General features: G+C 42.8%; 1 protein-coding gene across 1 annotated transcript in view; it reads left to right on the top strand.

The window, feature by feature from the left end:
* Positions 1 to 23567, top strand: part of CHN2 (chimerin 2) — a 242163-nt gene that overhangs the window by 82417 nt on the left and 136179 nt on the right. The window lies entirely within an intron of this gene.

Here is a 23567-nt window from a genome sequence, read left to right as displayed (position 1 = left end):
CGTTTGTTTCATTTATTGTTAGGCTCCGCCCACTAGACTGTAAGCTTCCACAGATGGTCCTGCAACACAGAGCTGGCATTCAACCTCTGCTTTTCTGAAATGCTAGTCTGGGGGCCTAAGAATGCTACAGCATCTATACCACACCAGTTCTTTATCAGAAACTACGTAAGTGGGAATCTCAGGAGTCAAGAAAGATAGATAAAACCACAAGGCAATCGATTCATGATTAGGGAGGGTTCTGGAGGCTTTTCTACCAATGTTGCACCTGGGAGCATAGATGAATCCCAGTGATACTCGCTGTTGAGCTTACTTACTCTCTCCTCTCATATTTGTTGCATGGCCAGGAGAAGTGAGCACCAGAGAAGCAGATTACTGACTCATGCAGGTCTGGCTTCCTCACCATCACTGCCTCTGCCAGCAGAAAGGATTAGACAGATTAGCAAAGGGCCAGCCTGGAGCCAGCAGGGTCTAATGGGAGGCCTCACTGCTGTCTGAGTGGTTGGGCACAGGGTCCCAGAGGAGGGAAAGCTGGCATGATCTTGGCTGAGCTGTGCATGAGCTCTGTGTGCTAGAAATAGTCCATGTTGAAGAAACCTGTGCTGGGGGTGAGAAGCCCACAGCTAGGACAACCCCACAAATGGAAGGGTCTGTTCCTATTGAAGCACGTTTTTAAAAACCTAGTTATACCAAATGCGTTTTGTTAAACATATCCTAAAATGCTGCATTTGTAGGGATCCCCTATGATGTTGGTAAATCATCTGTATTTTTGCCAAGTGCTATGGAGTATAACAACAGAGAGCTGTTGGACGCTGGGAAGGGATGAGAGGCATCACCCAGAGAGCATTTGCCTAATGGATTGCTAGCTCTGGCCTGCAGGTGTTTGCATGCACCTGGGCTGGGTTCCTTTCCATTGTATACTTTAGAAAAATGCTTCTTTCTATGGCTTCTGTGTCCTCCATCAATAAGTGAGGGACAAAAGAGATCAAGTGCTCTACTCTGTTTAGTAGCCCGACGAGGCATGATGGGAGGCAGATATTTAGGGGGATTCTTATGAGTTACATTGCAGAGGTGCAGAGTGACTTACAACATGCCCACATTCCTCAAGAGACTCTTCCGCTCCCTGATTTTGTGCCTGGAGTTACCTCTGTGACAGGATCTGGACTGGAGATGAGATCTGGGCTTAGGAGCCTGGAAAATCTGGGGAGCTACCCCATTAATGGCCTTTCTGGATTAAGAAGGGGCATCTGTGCTCTAGAATAGTCTTAAATTTAAAGGCCGGAAAGTACCTTAATTGCAATGGATTCCTATTTTAGTTGATGTAAGAAAGACCATTAAGCCTTCTACGTATCTCCTCGAAGGAATCTTAAAAGCTACTGCTGTAGATCACTATAGTAATGGTCCCCAAGTAAGTCACACTTCCTGTATTCACACACAGAAAAGACGGGGCATGTGTCCTAAAGAATATTACTCATAGCGGTCCATGGATGCCTGTTGCCGTGAGAGAACACACTCCCTCTTTTGCGTCATCTGAAGGCCTGTTTATCATTTATGTTTGATATGATTCATGTAAATCAAGACATTCCTGAGCTCATAGGTGGTGCTGCCCCGAGACCATAGTGAAGGGTGCACAGTCAGGCCGAGCTTCATGTTTTTCTAGCACTTGCAGGAATTCCTGTCTACCTGCTAGGGCTACACTGGCTTTGCCTCTTGCTGGCTGTTTGTTACATTTTGATCCGATGTCAAATGAGGGTGGAGACATCGCTGTTTTTAGGAGTATTGAGATCATGGAGAACAGACAGGGACAGCACACCATGTATTTAACATATTTTATTATTATGGCACGTAACTCAGAACTCTCGACTTTTGATAAGAGTGAAGTGAGGTTGCTGATACTTCTTGATATCCCATGATAATTCCTGTATTTTCATTGAGATTTTATGAGGCAGGAGGCATGGGGGCCTGAGATATAAACACAAATAACTGATACACAGAGCAGAAAGTGACAAGCATTTTAAGAGACAAATCAATACCTCTCCGTGAGGGAAGAGATGAGAGCCTGAGTCTTCACGAAGGGGAAACAGGAGACAGAGAAAATAGCAGCAGAGAAGACGCAGAGGCAGGAACCCAGAGGGAACCCAGTGAGCGTAGATTTCACTAGACCTTGGGGTGCAGGAGGGACAGGAGCACAGGGCAGACTAGAAGTAAAGATGGGGGTCGGATTATGGAAGGTCTTGCAGAGGTGATGGTAAGGAGTGATGCAGGAGACTGGAGGCAGTATACCAAACAAGATGATGACGCCTTGTACTAGAGCATTTCAGAGAAAACAGGCAAGCAAGTGAGGCAGGAAATACCCTGAAAGGAGAAGAGACAGGAATTGGCCATTAATGGGAGATGAGAAATAGAGGTGAGCTGGTGAGAGGAAGCAGGGAGAAGGGTCAGGCCGGGTCATTGGGGCACGCTGGCTCCCCACGGGCCTTTGACACTGGCCTCTGAATGGATAATCTTGGGGAAATAGTGCCCCTTTACATTCTTTCTCAATTGTGAGTGATGCAGCTTAATATTTTGAGCCAACAAAATAATATGAGTAATAAATAAAGTGATGATTCATTTTTCAGACATGAAGAGTTTCTCCTTTTCAAAACCCGCCAAAACATGAAACTCTGAAGCAGATAAATTAGCAGGTGATTATTTGAATAACAAAAAGCATCTTTTCCAAAAGCTTTTCTACAGGGAGTCTTTAATTAGTAAGCGCCTTGTCTTTACTCATTTAAAATGTATGTTGTTTGGAGGCATTTGATACAACACAGGAGCGAGCTTGTTACATAAAGCATGATATTCCTTAGAGCTACGGGTTATCGCATTTCCTTGCATGTGTTACCTTTGGGATGCACGGGAATCATTCACCTGTTTTTACGATGTGCTGCAGTGGCAGGGCTCACCTGGGGCTGCCTCAGTCTTGTGCCCAGTCACAGCATGAGACATTTCCACCCAGCACCTCCCCCTCCCCCCAACTCTACCAGGACAGGCAGGTGCAGGGTCCGTTCTCTCACACGCCCCACTTCTACCAGAGTTTCCTTTATCCGCTCCTCTCTAGGCTCTGCCTGGAGGTGGGTGGGGATTGAAGCCGCCTCTCAAGGGCCCTCCAGCCTATAACACCTTTTTAGCACCTTCCACTGGTCTGTCTGCTCACTTCCCTCTGCCAATGGACTTTACCAGAGTCTTTGCTTACTTAATACCCGTTCTTTGAAATCTTTAGCCCATGCCAGGACCCAACATCTTGAAAAAGAAAAGAATCGATTTTGTTCTTTTCTGCCATGAAGCTGCGTTATCCGTTCTCTCAAAGGTAATGGAAGTAGTAGTCCCGGTTGATGGAATGAGTAAGGGTCACTGGGTACTAGGGACAAAATACAAAACAAACTACGCATCAAAAGCCAGCTGGGCTAGTATTTCAAAAGATCCTCCTAACTCTAATGCTTCATGTCCATGGTTTAACAGAAGTTCAGGGAGAGAGTAGAGGACATAAATTAGTGAACCAAACCAAATCTGCAGATGACTAAAACCTTGTCCCAGTGTCCTTGGGAGATTTATATCATGCAAGGCATAGCTGAGAGGTAAGAAACCAGAAATGACTGACGGAGCAAATATAATAACATTCCAAGAGGCTTAGCGAAGCTGTATTTGTAGGGAGAGATACCTTATAACTCAACAGAGTGAAAGATGATAAAATGGGATCAAGTGAAGAACGACTTTCTGGACTAACCTGCTCTGAAAATCAGATTTTCATGTTTTAGGGTAAAATGGAATATTCGTATAAGATACTGTGAACATTGAATCATTTTAATCTCAGCGTTGGCTGAATCCCAGAGACAGTGAATGTGTCACTACAGGACTTGGGAAAGACTGCCACATGGGCGTGAAAAAGACATGCACATAACCTGCTTGTGACCCCTGACCCCTCCCCTCCATTGCAGGTGCACCGAGATGAAGAATTAGAATTTCGGAGCAAACTGGTGCTAGGCTCTAAGCCTCACCCTCTCTGATAAAGATAGGGAGTGTGCCTCCCTCTTTCCACAAGCCCAGTGAGAGCGGCTTCAGCTAGACCTCTTAGAGGGCTCAATGCGCCTCCTCTGCTTTTTGGGGGACACAGCAGACTGGGATCTGGCTCACTGCCGGACAATCTCCAGGGCAGACTGCTCCCAGATGGTCACCTTGGGGGGCCCATTGTCAGGGTATTTAGAATTTGTCAAGGCAGAGGACACTTATACCCAGGATTTTTCCAGTGAAGACTATAAATTATTTTCCCTTTCTCATGAATTTTAATAACATTTTTTTCCCTCTAGCTTACTGTATTGTAAGATACATACAAAATATGTGTTAATCAACTCTCTGTTTTCTGTAAAGCTTCCCGTCAACAGTAGGCAATCAGTAGTTAAGTTTGGAGGAAGTGAAAAGTTATACTCAGAATTTTGCCTGTGTTGGGGAATTGGTGCCCCCAACCCTTGAGTTGTTCAAGGGTTAACTATACTTTAAACCGTTGCAGTTAGAGCACCTAAGTCATCTTTTAGCAGCACTAATCCAGTAGGACCTTCCTTACCTCTCTCACCCCTCCAACCTTCTCTGGAGGAACCTGCCACTCAATGGGGCAAGATGGAGGTGAAAGAGGTGGACGGAGAAAAGGTGGGGGGTGGGGGGGATGGCGGGAAGGGTGGCAGCGAGGAGAGTTCTGCCACCATAGGCAGCCAACCTGAAGCGGCCTGAGCCAGGAAATAGGGGAGCTGTAACTTTGGATCAAGTTTAATATGTTATTATACTGGACTGAACGTATTAATTACCCTACTTTGTGTTTTGCGAGTTGAGTTGCTGACCAACATTATCTAGAAGCAATCTGACAGATGTGGAATTTGCCCTAAATTTGTTTCAGGGCAGGGGGAGAGTTAACTAGAATACATTTAAAGTTTGAATGACGGGAGACAAAGATAAAGTTGTTCATAGCCCTTGAAATTTGCTTGTTCAGAATAATAGTTATATACAGTAAGGTTTCAAAGAAGCACAAAATATCTGTATCCGACAAATAGTTTTGAGCTCTTACTATGCCAGGCAACCCTATTAGGAGCCCGGGAAGGAAGACATAGAAAGAACACCCCTTTATCTGCTGTTCATTTTCCGCCGGCTGAAAATCATAAAATAATTATTCAGCACACAGCATTTCCACATGGATAGTTTCCTCTGTGACAAAGATAAATTTTGTTTCTCTCATTTTGTCACTTACCCTGATTTATTACAAAGCTTGTGATTCGTAAGAAAAAAATTTGCATTTGTTAAATTTCAGAGGCTTGATAAAATGGAAAGTGGAGTCAATAGCTGGATAATTTTTAGAGACCAAGTAATCAAAGCAATTGTTGTTAGCTATTGGGTGTGCCTCGCACAGAATGTAAAGTCTGATCAAGTTTACTGGTGTCAAAAGCCGCATGGGCTTCTCGGAAAGTGACTCTTCCCAGCAATTGTGGTCTTCTGAATAAGAAAGCACGTTCGCAGAATACAGGGCTCTCTTGACTTCCCTTCATCTCCCCTTCCTCCTCCTCTACCCTCCCTCTCCCTCTCCCTTCCCCTCCTATTCTTATTCTCTCTCCTCTTTCTTCTTCCTCTCTCTTTTTCCTCTCTCTCTCCCTCTCCCCCCACCTCTTCAAATCATTTTAGGCTCATCCCTGTATCTTCTTGTGTATAAGCTTTCTGTGTTCCATATCTAAAATGTTCACGTCTCCTTGGGAAAAATGCAAAATCGGTTGCAAGCAAATATCTCAGAATGTTCCCAGTCCTGTGATTTGCTTTCGATCCCGTTGTGAGTTAGGCCTCCTTCAGGATTTGGTAGGAAGCTCGTATGTAAGTATTCATTGATTTTTGTCGGTAGCACAGGGTGAGAGCCAATAAATCTTTGGTCCTCAGACTAACTGCGTCTTAAGGAGCAGATCTGAAAGCATCATACTGCTTTATCAGGTTCCTGGGAGAGTGTTCCAAGCTGAAAAACTGTAGTCAAGGAAGCATTTCCTGGGAAGTTAATTATTAGTATCTCCTGAAAGTGGAAGTCCTGGCTTCATGTAAAGAAAAGGAGACTCTTCTGATTAATTAATGTTTACTAAGAAAAATAAAAGCAGAAAGTGGAGGAAGATGGATGGTGGTGGGCGGACAAAAGCCCTGTGTGATGCATCACTAAAGAGAGTGTTGATTGCCATGAAAGTGAGGATAAACTCGGGGACTTAGCAGGAAAAGGCTGTCCTGGTGCTACAAGAAAGAACACAGTGGTAGACCAGATGCTGCATGAGCAACTACATCCTTGACCTGGGACAGATGCACCCTCCAAGAACAAGCATCCAGGGAATCTTGTATCCAAGGTGATTTTTCAAATGTTTTGTTCATTATTTAAATGTCGTGGCAGACCACTTAATCCAGGATAATTGATATGTCAGAATAGCTACGAACCCTCTCCTGTCCCAGTAGCTTTGTTAGCTTCCTTGAGGAATGACACAAAATGTAATCAGGCCAGCTCCAGTGGAACTGCTCTGGGCAATTTGCATTGTGCAGAGTTGCCAGATTTCTGTCCTCCAACACAACGCTGAGCTTTTCCCTCCAGAGGTGTGAAGCGTGTGTATAATAATTAGTCCTCTGAGTCTTAGATGTGATTGGTAATGTCCAAGGCCCCTCAGTCTTAAGAATATAATCCTATTGTGATGACAGTTTAAGGGGTCAGCCCCCAGATCCCATTTTGGAGACAACAGGAAAGGGGTACGTATACTCAGATACATCGTATCAATCAATGTTTATTGTCTCTCTTTTGGCTAATTCCTTTGACTAGATCTAGGAAACTGAGGCTTACGCAGCCCAGTTTTCTTTATTCTAGTTTGCCCTCAGTCCAGAATCACTTCAAATAATTGGGGGGGGTGGAGTCCTGTAACCTCATTAATACATTTTGAAAAGCCTAATTTAAAAAAAATCTAAATTTAAATCATTATATGTAATTGCATAATAAATTTGATCTGTTTTAGAAATCAAATCTCTTGAAACATTCAGTGTTGGAGGAAATAATAAAGGCATCTAAGGTTGATAACTGTGGCTTAGTCACCCTCGGTTCACAACTGGTGGCATTCATAGTGTGCTGGTCAGAAATAGCAGCAGCCCCAAGGATGTCCCCATGCTAATCCCTGGAACCTGTCCATTTGTTGTTACATGGCAAGGGGAAAGCAAGTCGGCTGGTGTGATTAAGGTGGCCAATCAGCTGATCTCCAGAAAGGGGGATTGTCCTCGATTATCTGAGTGGGTCCAATGTAAATCAGGAGAGTCTTCGTAAGTGAAAGGGGGAAGCAAGAATGGTAGGGTCAGAGAAAGATGTGAGGACCCTCTGCTGTTGGCGTTTGAAGATGGGGGAAGGGGCCGTGAGCCAAAGCATGCTGGTAGCTTCTAGGTGCTGGAAAAGGCAATGAAACAGATTCTTCCCTAGAACCTCCAGAAGGAACCCAGCCCTGCAGACACTTTGATATCAGCCCAAAGAGACCCTTTTGAAATTTGCCCTCCTGAACTATAAGGTAATACATTTGTGTTGTTTCAAGCAGTTACAGTTGTGGTCATTTATTACAGCAGGAGTAGGAAACAAATACACTTGGTGCTACATCTTTCTGGATTTTGGTCATTCAAGTAAATCACTGAGTAGTAGCTACAGGGCACCCTGGCATACGAGTAACTGTATTGGAGGAGTGGTAAAGGTATGGAGGAAATAGAGTAAATCCAAACTCCTTGCGACTGTCTATGAGTATCTGCCCCTCCTGTCACTCCAGCCTTACCCCATATTACTTCTTCACTGGCCTGGCTCCAGCCCCTCCCGTTTTCTGTCAGTTTCTCAGACTTCCTGCCTTGACCCTTGGTTTGTGCTGTTTCCTCTGCCTTAAATACCCTTATTCTAGGTCTCCTAACAGCTGACTTTTTTGCATCTGCCAGGCCTTAATGTATCTTATCCTCCCCTGTTATTCAGCATATCTATCACTTACAAGTCCAAATCTTAGTGGTTTAAAACAATGAAATGTATCTGCCCCACAGGTCACAACCCAATGTGGTTGGGTTTGTAGGGGTGAATCAGTGATAAGAATGGGGACTCCTCCATGTTCCACGTGGCCACCAAGCCATTCCAGGACACAACCCCTCTATTCTCTTGGCCTTCTTAGGATCCTCCGCAGGATCATCCACCCTAACCTGGTGAGAAATAAGGAATGTGTGGTGGGTTGTTTAGGCCAGGCCTGGAAACAGGAAACATCATTTGTGCCTTCAGCCCACATGAGCCCACCCAGATTTGAAGGGATGGGCATATAGCCTTCCTGTGTGCCCAGGAAGAAAACTCACCGTCTGGGTGGCTAGTGGCTCTGTCGTGGACCTTCTCAGAGAAGCCTCTTACAACCGCCCTAAGTGGATCTGCCTTGTTAGTCTCATGATGGTCTCTTCCTTCCCATAGCACATTACCCTTAATGTAGCACTTTCTCCTTAACAATCTGTTTGCCTCTTGGTTAACTGTGTTTTCCCCACAGCCTAGAGCTGCAGAAGGACAAGGATTGTCTGTTTTGCTCATGACCATATGCACAATACCTGGCAATGCCATGTCCTGCACAGAGTAGATTACCAATCAATAATAATCAATGTGTGCTAATGGCTGAGCCAATGATCCAACAGATGAATGAATAGAAAACAAGACCTTATCTAGAGGGAATTCACTGTTACAGCAAAGAGACAGGAGCAATAGCTCGTGGTCTTTTACAATAATACACTTGAGGAAGTACCCAAACTCCTTCTTTGAGTTAAAAATAGTTGAGTTTGGATTGGACAAAGGTTCAAAAAGTGTTTGGAACAGCACTGTCCTTTTTCAGTTTTAGCCCAATTTAACTTAAGTTCGGCTCTCCAGATGAGCAGACAGGGGAGGAGCAGTGCTCTTTTAAAATTTTGGTTGATTATTTCTCCTCTTGTATTTCTGAGCTGGGTGCAGACCCCTTCAGGCACCCTCCTGACTTGCCTGCCCCTTCTCTGCTCTCAGAAGCCAAACCACCTTCCCACCTTCCTCGATCGGTATATTCATTGCGGCCCCGGGGACAGAAGGATGCCAGCTCAGATGACTGAGGTTTTTTTTTATCTTGACTCCCCTTTTCCTTCTCATCACCCTCCTGTCTTGGCTTGGGCTGTGCTAGGAGTACATGACAGGATGGCAAGCCAAACAGTCAACCCCAGGCTCCTTACTCACCCCAGGGGGACGCAGTGGAGGCCGACCCTACCTGGCTCATCAGCACTGCTCTGGCTCTGGCATGGCCCCTGATTGGCTGGGTTCTGTTGACGGTAGCACAGTGAGGGGCCATAGTACTGATTGCCTAAACCACTAGGCAGGCAGGATGCTACCCCTTCAAATGGATTTCTCCAACCCCATTCTATCTCCCATGGGGCAGGCACATGGCATTTACAAGGTAGGAAACCAAGCATTTGTGGTTGAGGGTAATTCCCATGATGTGTACTATCAACTACTTTGTGTATTCACTTCACTTTCTCCCCTCGTTTCAGTATTATTGTGCAGATAAAACACATTAACACAAACACTAAAACCAAGGATGTGTGCAAAAATGTATCAACAGAAAACGTTCAGTAATAAAAATATGGAAATTACTTAAATGTTCACATAAGGGAGTAGATAAAAATAATTATGATGCATCCATGTAATGAAATACTTAGACATCATTAAAATTGATCATGTAAAAGAATATTAAATGACAAGTAAGTATGTACACATTTAACTTTTTAAAATCTGGCAATAAAACAGTGGACACCATATAATACTATTTTGAAATTAAAGTTTTTTTAAATCTATAATTTAAAAATAATAAAAAAGATAAAGATACAAATGGAGTGGTTATTGTGGTAAATGAGGGGGATAGGTGAATTTTTCTCTTATTCTTAGTGCCCAGTAGTATTTTTAAAATTTTCTATAATGAAAACATAATTTTTATTGAAAAATGATGTAAAAATCTGAAATGCTATTTTACAAATTAGATGACTAAATCCTAAAAAAAGACTCGTCTATAAAAAAAGGACTGTCGACGGAAGACGTAGAGAACAAAACAAGTCACTGAAGCACAATGGAATGCTCTATGACCTGCTTCACTGTCTCTGTCCCCTGTCCTCCCCCTTCATCCTGTCTCTCACTTTCCCTCTCATCCACAAGGAGCAAGTGACGGAGAGGGTCCTTAGCATCTCTGGTCTTCACTCCCTCCATGACATTCCCATCTTCATTGCTCGAGGCGAGCCGTCTGTCATCTTCCGATGGGACGTCAGGCCTCCAGCCTTTGCTCACACTGTTATCAATTGTACTGTCTTGTCCTTCCCACAACCTGGCAAATGGGGATCTGTCTTAGGACGCTTGGCTCAAAGGTCACATATTCTCTTGGAGTCTATCCTGACAGTCGCCACTTCTCTTCCCAGAACTGACCCTTATTTGTGCCCCCCTCTTTGTTCTGAACCTCCTCATAGAAGCTTTACTTCTCTGTTGCACTTGACTGAGGTATGATTGACATGTAAAAGCCGCCTGTTTAATGTATACAACTGGACGAGCTTGTGAATAAGTGCACTCCTGGGAAACCATCCCCACCATCAAGGCCATAGTCTTTCATATCCATCACCTCCCAAAGTTTCCTCCTGCCCCCTTTATCACTATTCTTTTTTAAATTAAAATTCTTGACAGTCACTTTGTACTGGATATTTTACACTGCCTCTATAGTAATTCATACAATCCTTGCAAAATCCCCATTGGGGCTGTAGCCCCACATTACAAGGGAGAAAAGTGAGGCACAGAGAGGTTAAGCAACCTGTCCAAGGCATCACAGGTAGAAACTGGAAGAATGGTGTCAAACCCAGGTCACGTGGCTCTGGTATCTCTGCCCTTAACTTATTTATGTGCTGCTGCTTCTTACATTCCTATGGCCTTTCACACGTCTCTCTACCCTGCTACACGGCAGAGGAAGAACCATGTCTTCAGAGAACCTTTATTTCTTGGATGCCCAGCCTGGGGTCTGGCATGTAGTGATCTCGTCATAAATATTGACTGTATGACTAAGCAACATGTGTCTATTGAGCATCCACTATAGGCCAGGCATTTTTTTAAGCACCTGAAATATTGTACATAAGTAATGAAACAGATTAAGATTCCTGCTTGCAGCGGGGAATCGAAGGGTGACTTAGATTCTAGGGAAAATGTCAAAGACAGTTGGGTAAATAATTCAGGTATTATTTAGATGACATTTTTACTTTTTTCATATCTGGGCCTCACTAAATTATATTTTATATTTGGGGTATAAGTCGAGACAAATACAGTGCTGGAAATTAATACAATCCTTCATTTGTCACACCACAGCTCTGCAGCTGATCGGTTGTAAGTGATGCTTCTCGATGCTTTGAAACATATTTTTTGAAACTTCAATGCATATCTGAAAATATATTCTTTCTCTCGTTTTTTATCCTCTTCTTTCTTGCTCATTTCTCTTTACTTTTTTCTCCCCTTACTCTCTTGTGAATCAGTTTTAGTGCCTCCTGCTGCTTCCTCCTACACTCTCTGTTCCTTGTTCATTTCCTTTTCCCTCTACCTTGCCAATTTTGTAGTTTTGAAGAGTTGATCAAAACTCATAAGGACAATATGATTTTCTTTTTGAACCTGTATGCTAAAGGCGGTGAGCAATTGATCTGACCAAAATTTGTGTCATCAAGGGTTATAGATCTCATTTGAGGGCAGAAGAAAGAAGAGAGGCCAGCTTTAGAGGTCAGAGCAACCTCGCGGTGTAAAAATTATTTTCATTGTATTAATATGAAAGCACATTTAAAAGGATTAATAGTCTAAAGTCACCAAAGTAGTAAAGAATGGGTAGAAAACATGTTCTTCAACATCGTATTGTTTACCCCCTTATACAGATAGAGGGAAATACTGAAAAAAAAATTCACTTCTCCTGCTTGAAGAATGCATTTTTCTGGGGTCTCATTTATTAAAATGAAATTGAGGTCTTAAGAAACTCAGACTGTTCCCAAATAATGGCATTATTTTAAAACAAATGGAGTCTTATAGGAATATAAATGACCTATTATACTTGCAAAACATTAGCTTAAAAATGTACCACCAGAATATGCTATTTCTTCATTTTTCCTTTTTCTTTCTTTTTTTTTTTTTTTTTTGCTCACCACACTCCAATCTCTACAATGGAAATTACTCATTCCTTAGATCCTAAATTCTCATGGCCATAGTGTGACCAAAGAAAGCCTTTGTGTTTATCAATCATGTCCCTGTATGTTGAGCAATTATATAGCCCTGGTTTCCAGGACATTATTGTTTATAGTTGTTCTCTATATCCAACTCTGTCCCAAAATATGGACAATATCCCTGTATCTCTGTTAGTCCACTGGTTCTCTCACCACCTGCAGTTGGACTTGAGCCTGACTAAATCGGCTCACAAGTCACCAAGGCCCTGCTCACCGCCAAGGCCAAGCCTTTCCCCAGCCCTGGTGCTCCCCAGCCTTCCTCAGATACATACAGCTGCTGAGTAATGCTTATGGGCAGATTTTTCCCAGGGACAACTTGTCACATTTTAAGAAGGGTTGGGGGGAAAAATACCCGAAGCCCTAGCCTCTAGGTTAGTGGATATGAACCCAAACTGGGAGATTCCCCTGCAATAGAGGGACCCAAATATGCAAATGGCGTGGTGACTGAGATCCCAGGAGTGTCAGGTTACTCTCAGAAAAATGCAGACCTGCCCTGGGTCCCTCCCTGCTCCATGCAGTCCTCTGCTGAGAACCCTACCAAGTGCTAAGGTAGGAATGCACCTCATTGGAGGTAATCGCCTCACTCTGGAAAAGCAATCCATTTAGAGAAATGGCGTCCTTAGGCCCATGGTACTTGGGCAAGCCAGGAAGAGAAGCTCAAGCTTCCTAAACACAAAATCATTCATCCCTAGGATACTTCACTTGAGAAAATTTCTCCAAGAAGCTCTTATTGATTCTTGATTCTTGATGTCCCCTTCCTCTCCATACCATTATTCCTGTAGGGCAGTTTGGGGACTTGGGCAGTTTATGGGACTGAACGCATTGTGTGTTTATCATTTACAGAGATTGTACTCAATGTAGGAGCTCCTCAGAGTCAGAGTCTCAACACTCTGTCCACGGCGTGCCATTCCCTGTTTTATTATAGAGTCGATCTGCTCAGAGCCTTCCTGGAACCCCCCTTTTCTGTCTCTTCCCCTCAGCGCTTCTCAGTAGAGAAACTGTTAATTAATGTTAATTAATGTTAGCCTGGGATACTATAATCCAGCAGTTCCAGTTTGGGGTGTACAACAGTCCCTCTCTATATCGTGGTTCACTTATCGTGACCTCACTGTATTGCAGGATTTTTTAAAATATTATATTTAATTATTTATCACGGATTTTTTGCTATATCGCGAGATTTTGCGGTACTGGACAGTAAATACTGAAATACATGTAAGTTTCCTTCTTCGCGGATTTTCACCTATCCTGGGGGGGGGGGGGGCTAGAACGTAATACTTGCGATAAGTGAAAGATCACTGTATGCCCAGAAGAATTAAAAACAGGACCCCACAGAGGTGTTTGTGTACCTGTGTTCATAGCAGCATTATTTACAATAGCCAAAATGTGGGCGCAGTCTGTATCCATCAGCATAAGACTTGATAAACAAATGTGCTATATACACACAATGGAATAGATGTGCAGCCTTTAAAAGGAAGGATATTCTGACACATGCTGCCACAGGGATGAACCTTGAGGAATTATGCTCAGTGAAATAAGCAAGTTACAAAAGGCAAATACTATGTGTTTCCACTTATATGAGATGCCTAGAGTAGTCAAATTCACAAATACAGAAAACAGAATGTTAGTTGCCAGGGGCTGAGGTCAGGGGGGCAGGGAAAGGTGGTGTTTAATGGGTATAGAGATTTACTTTTGCAAAATGAAAAGAATTCTGGAAATTGGTTATACAACAACATGAATGTACTTAATTAACACTACTAAACTCTACAGGTGAAAATGGTTAAGATGGTAAATTTTATAGCCTGTGTATTTTAACACAATACAAAATAAAATTTAAAACTATTATATGGGAAGAGGAAGTGGAAAGTTATACCACCACCAACAAAAAAATTCTAAAAACTCACTGTTGACAATTATTTCTCAGTGATTACTATAATAGAGTATACTGGAGCTGAGAGCCAAGAAGGATAATAAGGATAAATCCAGCATGATTCTTGTCCCCAAGGAGATGTCAGTATGGTCTGGGAGATGAGACACATGCAGAATATTAATTCAATGACAATCCCACGTTGTTGTTAGGTGGGAGGTAGAGTATTTGAGGTGACCATTTAAGGTGAGCTGAGAAAGATAGGCATGACTCCTAAAGCCACGTAGAAGCATTTTACCCACTCTTGTATTGAAGGATAAATCATTAAGATCTCGCTTTCCTTTATCTTTCTGGATTCTTATAAACTGTTTTGAGATGGAAGACTCCCAGGCATTCCCACCGTAAAGTGTCACTTGATTAAATCAACATTGTGAGTTTACGTTGGCAAGAGATGTCTAACCTCCCACCCCCTCAGAGCTCATTACAACGTTAGCCACCAGCGTTCTCAATATAGAACTTAACCTTTCTGTAATTTAGCATTTAGTTGTAAAAGTATTGTACAATTTTCTGGTTTGTTATGAAAGTATGATTTTTATTATATTCTTAGTAAACAAAGCCATATATTCTTTTTTTTTTTTGATACCCCCAAAACTAATATTGTAGATGAGATACCTGATACATGTATACTTTTCATTAAAGGGTCTTTCCAGAGTTGTAAAATGTGTATCTGAAAGAAAGAACATGTCCAAATTGCCTGGCAGAGCATGCTTGTTTTGATCTGCTTCCTCACTCTCAGCCCTGGCAGGCTAGCACAAACATTGCAATTTCTCCCCTGTCTGATCCTAGGAAGAAGCTTGCTGAATTGTAAGAGTCCTAATTTAAGGCTGAAGGTGAAAATAATTCCTTCAGGGAATAACATAGAGGTACAGTCTGCAGAATTAAGCTGATAAGCAATGACATTGCATTAGGAAGTTACAATAATAAGATCACCTTAAATTAAGCTCTCAGAAGGAATAAAATAAACCTAATAGTCTGAGGTTCACCTCCGCCTTGTAAAATGCCTGACATACCAGAGGTTCTGGAAAAATGTGAAATAGATGCCATAAAAAAATGGAGTATTCTGACAATGCAGTGATATATTTGAGGGTTATTATATATAATTCATATTTTTCCATTCAACAACTATTTATCAACTTCTCAGTTTATTCTGGACACTATTCTAGAATGCATGATTATGAAATTTCTAAGACTTTGAACACCCAGAAGGTTATGATCTTTAACACCATTCAATCAGTGTAGCGCAAAGGCCATGTGTGGGTCTATGAGGCAGACGGGACCCTAGGTCATGCTCTGCCACTCACTTAATCAAGTTTTCCCCAGTGAATGGGACTCAGCCCACAGCTGTCAGATGTGCACATGGGATCACATGAGCTCCAATCTCTTTCAGCTCTAAAATTCTGTACATATTAATGTTTCTTTGATGATTTAGAAGATTCAGGAATTTTCGGTTCCCCAGAATTGTTGATATGAAAAGTGTTACTAGTAAGCCCATTTTATTTTACCTTTCTGATCATTTAGATTTTGGATAAATAGCAATTTTTGCCATATATATATATATATATATATATATATATATATACACACATATACATACATGTATATATATAAAGTATATAATAAAATCAGGCTGCTGTGGTCTGAATATTTGTGCCCCACGCCGGTTCACATGTTGGAACCCTAACACCAGTGTGTCTGGTATTTGGAGGTGGGGTTTTGGGAAGTGTTTCAGTCACAAGGAGGGATCCCTCGTGGATGGGATTAGTGTCCTGAAAGAAGCCCCTAGAGAGCTCCCCAGCCCCTTCTGCTACATGAGGACACAAGAAGAAGTCTGCAACCCTAAAGAGACCCTCATCTGACCATGTTGGCATCCTGTCCTGGGACTTACAGTCTCTAGAACTGTGAAAAGTGAATGTCTATTGTTTATACGCTACCCCCTCTGGGTTATTTTGTTATAGCAGCCCGAATGGACTAAGACACAGGTATTACAAGTTATTAGTTATAAACACGCCATGCCTTTGTAATCATTTTCTCCTGTAATTTCAGGTTAGGCAACTTACGTCTCTTCATGAGAGACCAATATGGGGAGAGACAGTTTACCTCGTCCGAGTTGATTATAGTACATTTTACTACATTCAGTGGTGAAAAAGCCTAGTTAGAATGACACATTTGCTATGACACCTATTTTCTGATGCAATTCAACAGCCATAGAAATTGTTGGGGGAGACGTAATTACCCACAATGCTGAGATTACTTGGTATAAAGTAGCCTACTACGGCATCTTTATACTGAAAGCTGGTTTCCGGGCAGGGCTGCTGCCCTTATGTGATATCTAACTTCTCTGAGCTCATACAAAGAAATGTGATTTTTGCCACAATGTTGGGTTATACTTGTAATTTGCCAAAGCAATTAGCTCAGCTTTCACGAAGTATGAAGTTTCTTCAGCTAACCTTGGTATATTCTTTGTGTGTGTGTGTGTGTTGAAGGGAAGGAGTGTCATGTGATCCCTGGAGCTGTGTAAGCAATTATTTGCTCTGCTGATAAAAAAGTGTTCTGTCGCTATAAAAAGGGGTGTTGGTAGCCTGCAAATAGGTTCCGATTTGGTCATTGTATTAGAGTTCTGGGAAAACAGACTGTTCTTTTGAATTTCTAAACAATAATAATTTGTTTAAGACATTTGCACAATCGTGATAAGTTACACATCTTGATAAGAGAGCCTTGCATTGGCAGAGCATCTGTAGAAAGACCACTACACAGATAATGAGCACAGTTATGCTTAAATTAAATTAAGTAGGCGCCCAGGGGTAGGCGTAGATAGGGAAGAAGGAGGTAATTGAAGCGGCAAATAGTCTGAGGCACAGAAATGGAAATGTGGGTAAACTCTGCAAATTTAAATGTCATTTGGCGCCATGAACTATTTTATTAAACAACCATGGAAATAAACCAATATACGCATCAAAACTGGAGAAGAAATCTCTCTGTATGTGGGGGATGCCGGGGGCAGGAATGTGACAATGGCCCAGTGTTAGTCCCAAGCACCTGAGTGTCGGTGGTCTATTTATAGCAGACTGGAAGGTAAAAGAGAGGGTATCTAGCCTGGCAACATTGAATTTTGAGGCTGCTATGGAAATGTCTAGCAGACAGTTGGAGTTCAAGAGCAGGGGCCATCAATGATTGGCTGCAAATGAAATCCCGCCCTCCCTTTGTTTTTGCAAGTAAAGTGTTATTGGAACACAGCCACGCTCATGGTTCACACACATCCACGGCTGCTTCCACACTCAAAGGGCAGAGTTGTCGAGTAGGGGCGTCAGCGGCCACATGGCCCTCAAAGCTTAACGTATTTTCTGTCCAGCTTTTTTCAGGGGAAGTCTGCTGACTCCTTCCCTAGAACCTGGGTGATAGGCAGCCATCCAGAATTCATAGCAGCCGAGAGGGTGGATGAGACTGTCCTGGGAGGATGTATGGTGAGGAGAGAAAAGGGCAAGGTCAGGGCCCCGAGGCAGACACCACTTCATGCGCTTCCTGTGTCTCCCTTAGTTCCTCAGCCATTCAAATCCTTTTATTTTTTTGTTCCTGATAACTTTTGTAATAGTTATTATTTTTTGCCTTGGCCTTTGTAAATTTATTAAGCCAAGAAACCTACATGAGTTCAGTGAACCATTCTGTATGTAATCTATAATCCAAATAATTTAGCAGTTTCTATATAGTAAGAGCTTCCACCTTTTGGTGAAAGTTGCAAGCAACATAATAGTTTGGGCATAATTAACAGCAAAGAATCTCATCTTCTTGTGAAATAAAAAGGAAGAGTTTCCTTTCCTCAAAATTTGTTTTGCCTGACTCTAGTGGTGGTCAGAGCTGTACACAGGTGACAGCAACTGCTGCAAAGATCCTGCCCCCTTTATGTGGTCCCCACGCAGTGGTGATGACACGCTGGCATGTCCCTGGGCTTTGCCCAGTTGTGAGGCTGCTGCTCCCCCCAAGCTCATGGGAAGAGGGTGAGACTGAGGGCCGTTGAGAAGGGGAAGCAGGATGCGTCTGGAGCAGGAAATAGTTTAGGGCATAAAAACGGAAGTGTGTGTTTGAAATCTGAAAGTGTTAAAGACACTCAGTGCCTTACACTCTCATGCACAATGCTTCTCAGGAGTTATACGTAGATCTTTGTGCATGAAACATTTTAATGGAGTCACTGACAGAAAGAAAAGGATTCAGGCCTCAGTTCCTAGCCACCTTTATTAGCTCAATAACACAGCTCGTGCTAAGTCCCAGACTCTGAGGTGAGGTTGAGTGGTTTCTGTGTGCTGAGATGAGGAGGTGAAAAGGGTGTCAGCAGGCAGCTCACCGTCAGCTCAGAAGTTCAACTGTCACCTTATTTTTGTCCTGCACAAAGGCGTTCTCTGTACCCTCTGGTGCCAGGCGCAGTGGGAGATGCCCTCACAGCATCCCTGTGGACACCATTCAGATACAACCTTGCTGCCAAAATTGTTGATTTCAATGTGATGTAAAGGGCTTACTTCTGAGAAACTCTAGTAGCTCGTTTGCTGACCCTAGAAGACAGCACTGTGTGAGCATGAGGCTGTGGTCTAGGTTACAGGCACTGAGTCTCTGCCCATTTCCACAAAGCAACTTTTTCTCGGCATTTCTCTACAGTCCCTGGGAGGGCCTGTTCACAATGCCACAGCATGGGGGTTACAGGGCCAACCGTGGCTCCTCTGGGCCATTGTTTACTCTGGAACCGGATGGCGCTCTTGGTCACCTCTTGCTTGTCCAGTGTGAATGAGCCAGGGTTGCAATGCCCAGTGCTTCCGTGCGACTTTCCCTCCCCTACCCCCACCAGCCTCTAGCTTTTGCCTGTTTCTGTATTTTTGTGACTCTCCACTAAATGGTAGAGTATTGATGAATAGGTTAAAGCTCATCAATATTTAGCAAGTTATGATTAGTGACATTGAGTATCTTTTAATGTGTCTGTTGGCCATCTGTGGGTTCTCTTTGAAGAAGTGTCTATTCATGTCCCCTGTCCATCTTTTAGTCTGATTGTTTATTAGCATTGAGCTACATGAGTTTTTTATATGTTTTTGATATTAACCTATTATCATACATATCATTTGCAAATATCTTCTCCCATTCAACAGGTCGCCTTTTCATTTTATTGGTGGTTTCCTCTTTTGTGGTACAAAAGCTTTTTAGCTTGATGTAAGCCTATTTGTTTATTTTCACGTTCACTGTCTTTGCCCTATGAGATATATCCAGAAAAAATATTGCTAAGGTCAATGTCAGAGAGTTTACTGCCTATATTTTCTTCTAGGAGTTTTATGGTTTCAGGTCTTACATTAAATCTTTAATCCATTCTGAGTTTGTATTTTTATATGGTATAAGAATGTGGTCTAGTTTCTTTTTTATATATATTTGTCCAATTTTCCCAATACCGGTTATTGAAGAGACTGTCTTTACCCCATCGTGTATTTTTGCCTTCTTTGTCATAAATTAATATCAACTATAATTAAAAATAAATTTAAAAAAGAAACGAAAGGAAGAGTGAAGTAAATAATAGGCAGCTTAGCATCATGTGGAAGAGGTAAGGATTGTACTTTCAACAATCCATCCCATAGGCTCTTTTAGCGTTCACTTGAGTTTATAGCTATAATTTCTACATTTTCAATGTTTACAACCCCCTTTTATTATTGGCAATAAATTAAGAAAAGTTGAAACGATGAAAAAAATTTCAGTGCCCTGATGGAATGACTAGGTGTAGAGTCCTCCCTATACGCCAGGGTTGCAGGTTCAGTCTCTGGTCGGGGCCCATACAGGAGGCAACCAATGAGTGCATGAACGAGTGGAGCAACAAATCGATGCCCGTCCCCTGTCTTCTTCTCACTCTAAAAAAACGGTCCTATAGATTTCTCTATTAAATAGGAAGTAATGGGGTTTTAGAGAAGTTAAATAATTGGTAGAAAGTGATAGAGCTGCATTAAAACGATATCTTGTGTGTCAGAACAGAAGGAGGGCTCCTAACCACCATGTCAATCAGCAGCATGAACTTGACATGCTGGAGACTGAGTCCCAGAGCCACCACACTGTGGCTATGATTTTCGCAGTTTCTGCCTCATGGGAAGATAACCGTTTGTCACTTCCCTGACTTATGGTTCAGGCACACTGCTAACCGGGGGTGACAGAACCCTGTGGCTTTGAACAGCAAGGTCACCCTCCCACAGGTTTGCCAAGATAGCTTTTGGCTGGCATCCCCACAAGTGTGTGACTGTACATTTTCTGCAATGTTTTTGTTTAAAAAATTCTCTTTTTTTGAAAGAGCGAAAGTCAAGTAAATATCAAAGGAACATCAAAACCAACAGAACAACTTCTAGAATACAGCCACTTCCCTCACTAACATCTAACAGCCAGGGGGGTCCCTGACCCCAATTGAAAGAGTAATATTAATGACCATTCCCAATTTTTTACTAGTTATCAAAACTGTCTTGCTCATTTCCCTGGGTTTCTGTTCTCTTTCTTCCAGTGCTCTCTGATTGACTCCTTCTAGGCTGAGGAAGATTTGATCTGTTGGGTGCTTGACAGTGGCCCTCTGCCTCCATCCTTCAATGCACACCTTCTTCCTGTCACCTCACATCCTGTGGGCAGGGGTGCATCTGCTGAATCCATAGGGACCACAATGGCTTCATTATTACTTCTCAAGTGCCAGAATCTATTCACTTAAAATTGGACCCAGTGCCGGGAGCAGTTACGTAAATTTCTCTCTCATGGGAGAAAGTGGTTTCTTTTAAAACTTGCTTGAGAACGATATTTCTTTAAAACACCATTATCTCTTCTACACAACAGTCGAGGGAAGGACCTTACAGATTGTTAGTTCTGGTACAAAGCTTCACTGGTTGAAAATTGTAGAACTTTTCTGCAGAAACTAGGTTTCTGGGTTATCTATGCATTCCATTTATGCATGCTTTCCTAATTTTGCCTTCTGGTGTGGACAGCCCAGCATCTTGAATAGAGAGGGGATTGACTTTGACCACCAAGCTAAGGGTTTTCTGTGCTCTGTAATGTATAGACAGTGCAGTGGTCATGGAGGCTAACCCATGAAGTACATACCAGCAGCCAAGTACTCATAAATTAGCTCAGCGATTTTCCACCAGTGTGCCGCAAGAATTTTAAAAACATGCAATACCTGACTATTTCGTCAGGGGCACTGACGTCTTTTCCCTTAGGTTGTCAACTTAAAAAAATGACAACAGCCACCACAACAATAGCCATTCAGTGTAAATGAATAAAAAATATACCTATTTTTTGTCAGATCAACAAAAAATATATTTGTGTGTGTGTGTGCTGCAGCATTTTAGTAATCAGTTTATGTGCCGTGAGATGAAAAAGGTTGAAAATCACTAGATTAGCTGACGTGGTCCCCACAGCTCTCCTCTGAAAGGGAAGGTACACCTATGGTCCCCATTTTGTAGATGAGGAAACCAGGCACAGAGCTGTCAACTACCTTGCGCAAAGCCACACAGTTCATGGGCAGTAGATATGGGATTTGAACCTAGGATTTGAACTACTAGACTAGTTTCAGAGACCGCTACTACCCCCTTCGCTACTGCCTGGCAAAAAGACAAGGAAGGTGGAGCACTTCCTTTACAGATCTTATGGTTTTCTCAGAGAGACACTTGCCAATCTAATTGAAGGCATTCTGTGTTAAATACCACAGTAGAAACGTACAATAGAGTGCTCTTATGCCCTGGATATTTTCTTGTGATGTTAAAAGCCATTTTCAGAACTGCTTTTCATCCCAGCGAATTATCAACCCCTCAGATAATTGAGGAAAATGAGGTAAAGTGAGAAGTGTTCTATCCGAGCCACCTTCTCCTTACAATTCGCCACGAATGAGGGTCACATGGCTTTTCTTACCTTGCTTCCTAACAGCTCCACTTGCCTCCACCCGTGAGTTCCTGCCTTTCCCGGGACCAAAAGTTAGACTCAGTCCCTGATGACTCTTGCTTTCAAATGCTTTGTAGCGGGGACAGTGCCACGCAGAAAGGTGTAGTGTGGCTTTTCCCATTAAAATAGCGATTGGAAAAGAACCAGCTTCCAAATCCCAGATTCCCGTCAGGACGGAATAGCCGTTGCCAAATCTTCCCCAGCTGCCCCAGCTACAACGTGGGCAAAATACAATGTGCTTCCTCCTCCTCCTCACCTGGTGGGAGTATTTTGAAGTTAAAAGACAATAATTGATGTGAAAATGCACAGGTTTCATAGATGAAAGCTCTATATAATCCTAACATATCATTAGACCAGCTTTATTGGGATTTCGATAGGGTTCTATGGCTCATAGGAGTAGGTCTTTCAGCTGGTAGTATGAAGTCTCAGGGCTTTATTCCAGAAAAGGCATATTTACTGTCAATAAAGTTGAGTTAACACAATTCAAGTCAGGGACAGCCTAGAATCAGGGCATGGACGTACCCTCATTTGGGAAGCACTGCCTGCCATGCTTGAAAGCCTCCTACATGGGGACCTCCCTACCCCCCGAATCGGAGACCTTTAGAAAGTGCTTTCCTTGGACTGGCTTCTCTGCAATCCCAAACTATGGGCACACCTCGTTTTATTGCACTTCACTTTATTGCGATTCACAGATGTTGCCTTTTCTTACAAATTGAGGGAAGGGCTGTCCACCAGCAAAGGACTGTGATTTGCTTTATTGTGATACTTGCTTTACTGTGGTGGTCAGGAACCAAACCCGCCCTGCCTCTGGGGTCTGCCTGTACGCAGAACACGTCTGCATCTGGCCCCTCAGCTGTTTGAAGACATAAACCACACTCACCCAGAGACAGGGCTAACTCAGATTCCTTCAATGATGTCTTACATCATGAGGTTTTCTTTATTTTTTTAAACTTCATGTATTTATTTTTAGAGAGATGAGATGGGAAGGGAGGGAGAAAGAGAGGGAGAGAAATATTGATGGGAGAGACAAACATCAATCGGTTGCCGGTTGCCTCCCACATGTGCCCTGACTGAGACTGAACCCCCAACCCAGGCATGTGCCCTGACCGGGAATCAAACTGGTGACATTTTGCTTTGTGGAACTACACACAACCAACTGGGCCACACTGGTCAGGGCCATGATGAGGTTTTAAATACTCTCCTTCTAATCATTCTCCTCCAGACGTACGTAGTATAGTTCTTCACTACTAGCGTAGAGTGTGGCCCCCAGAACCGCACACAGCATGCCAGGTGGTCTGACCAATGCAGGCGGCCCCCTAATCACTTTGCTAGCACAGCCCTGGAATCGGAGTTTTCTTGTAGCTTTGTTACACTATCACAGAAGTTACACCATTTACAT

The sequence above is a fragment of the Furipterus horrens genome, unplaced genomic scaffold (genome assembly GCF_987537825.1).
Source record: "Furipterus horrens unplaced genomic scaffold, mFurHor1.1.pri manual_scaffold_9, whole genome shotgun sequence".
In the NCBI taxonomy this organism is placed as follows: Eukaryota; Metazoa; Chordata; class Mammalia; order Chiroptera; family Furipteridae; genus Furipterus; species Furipterus horrens.
This window is presented reverse-complemented; position numbering and strand designations above follow the sequence as displayed.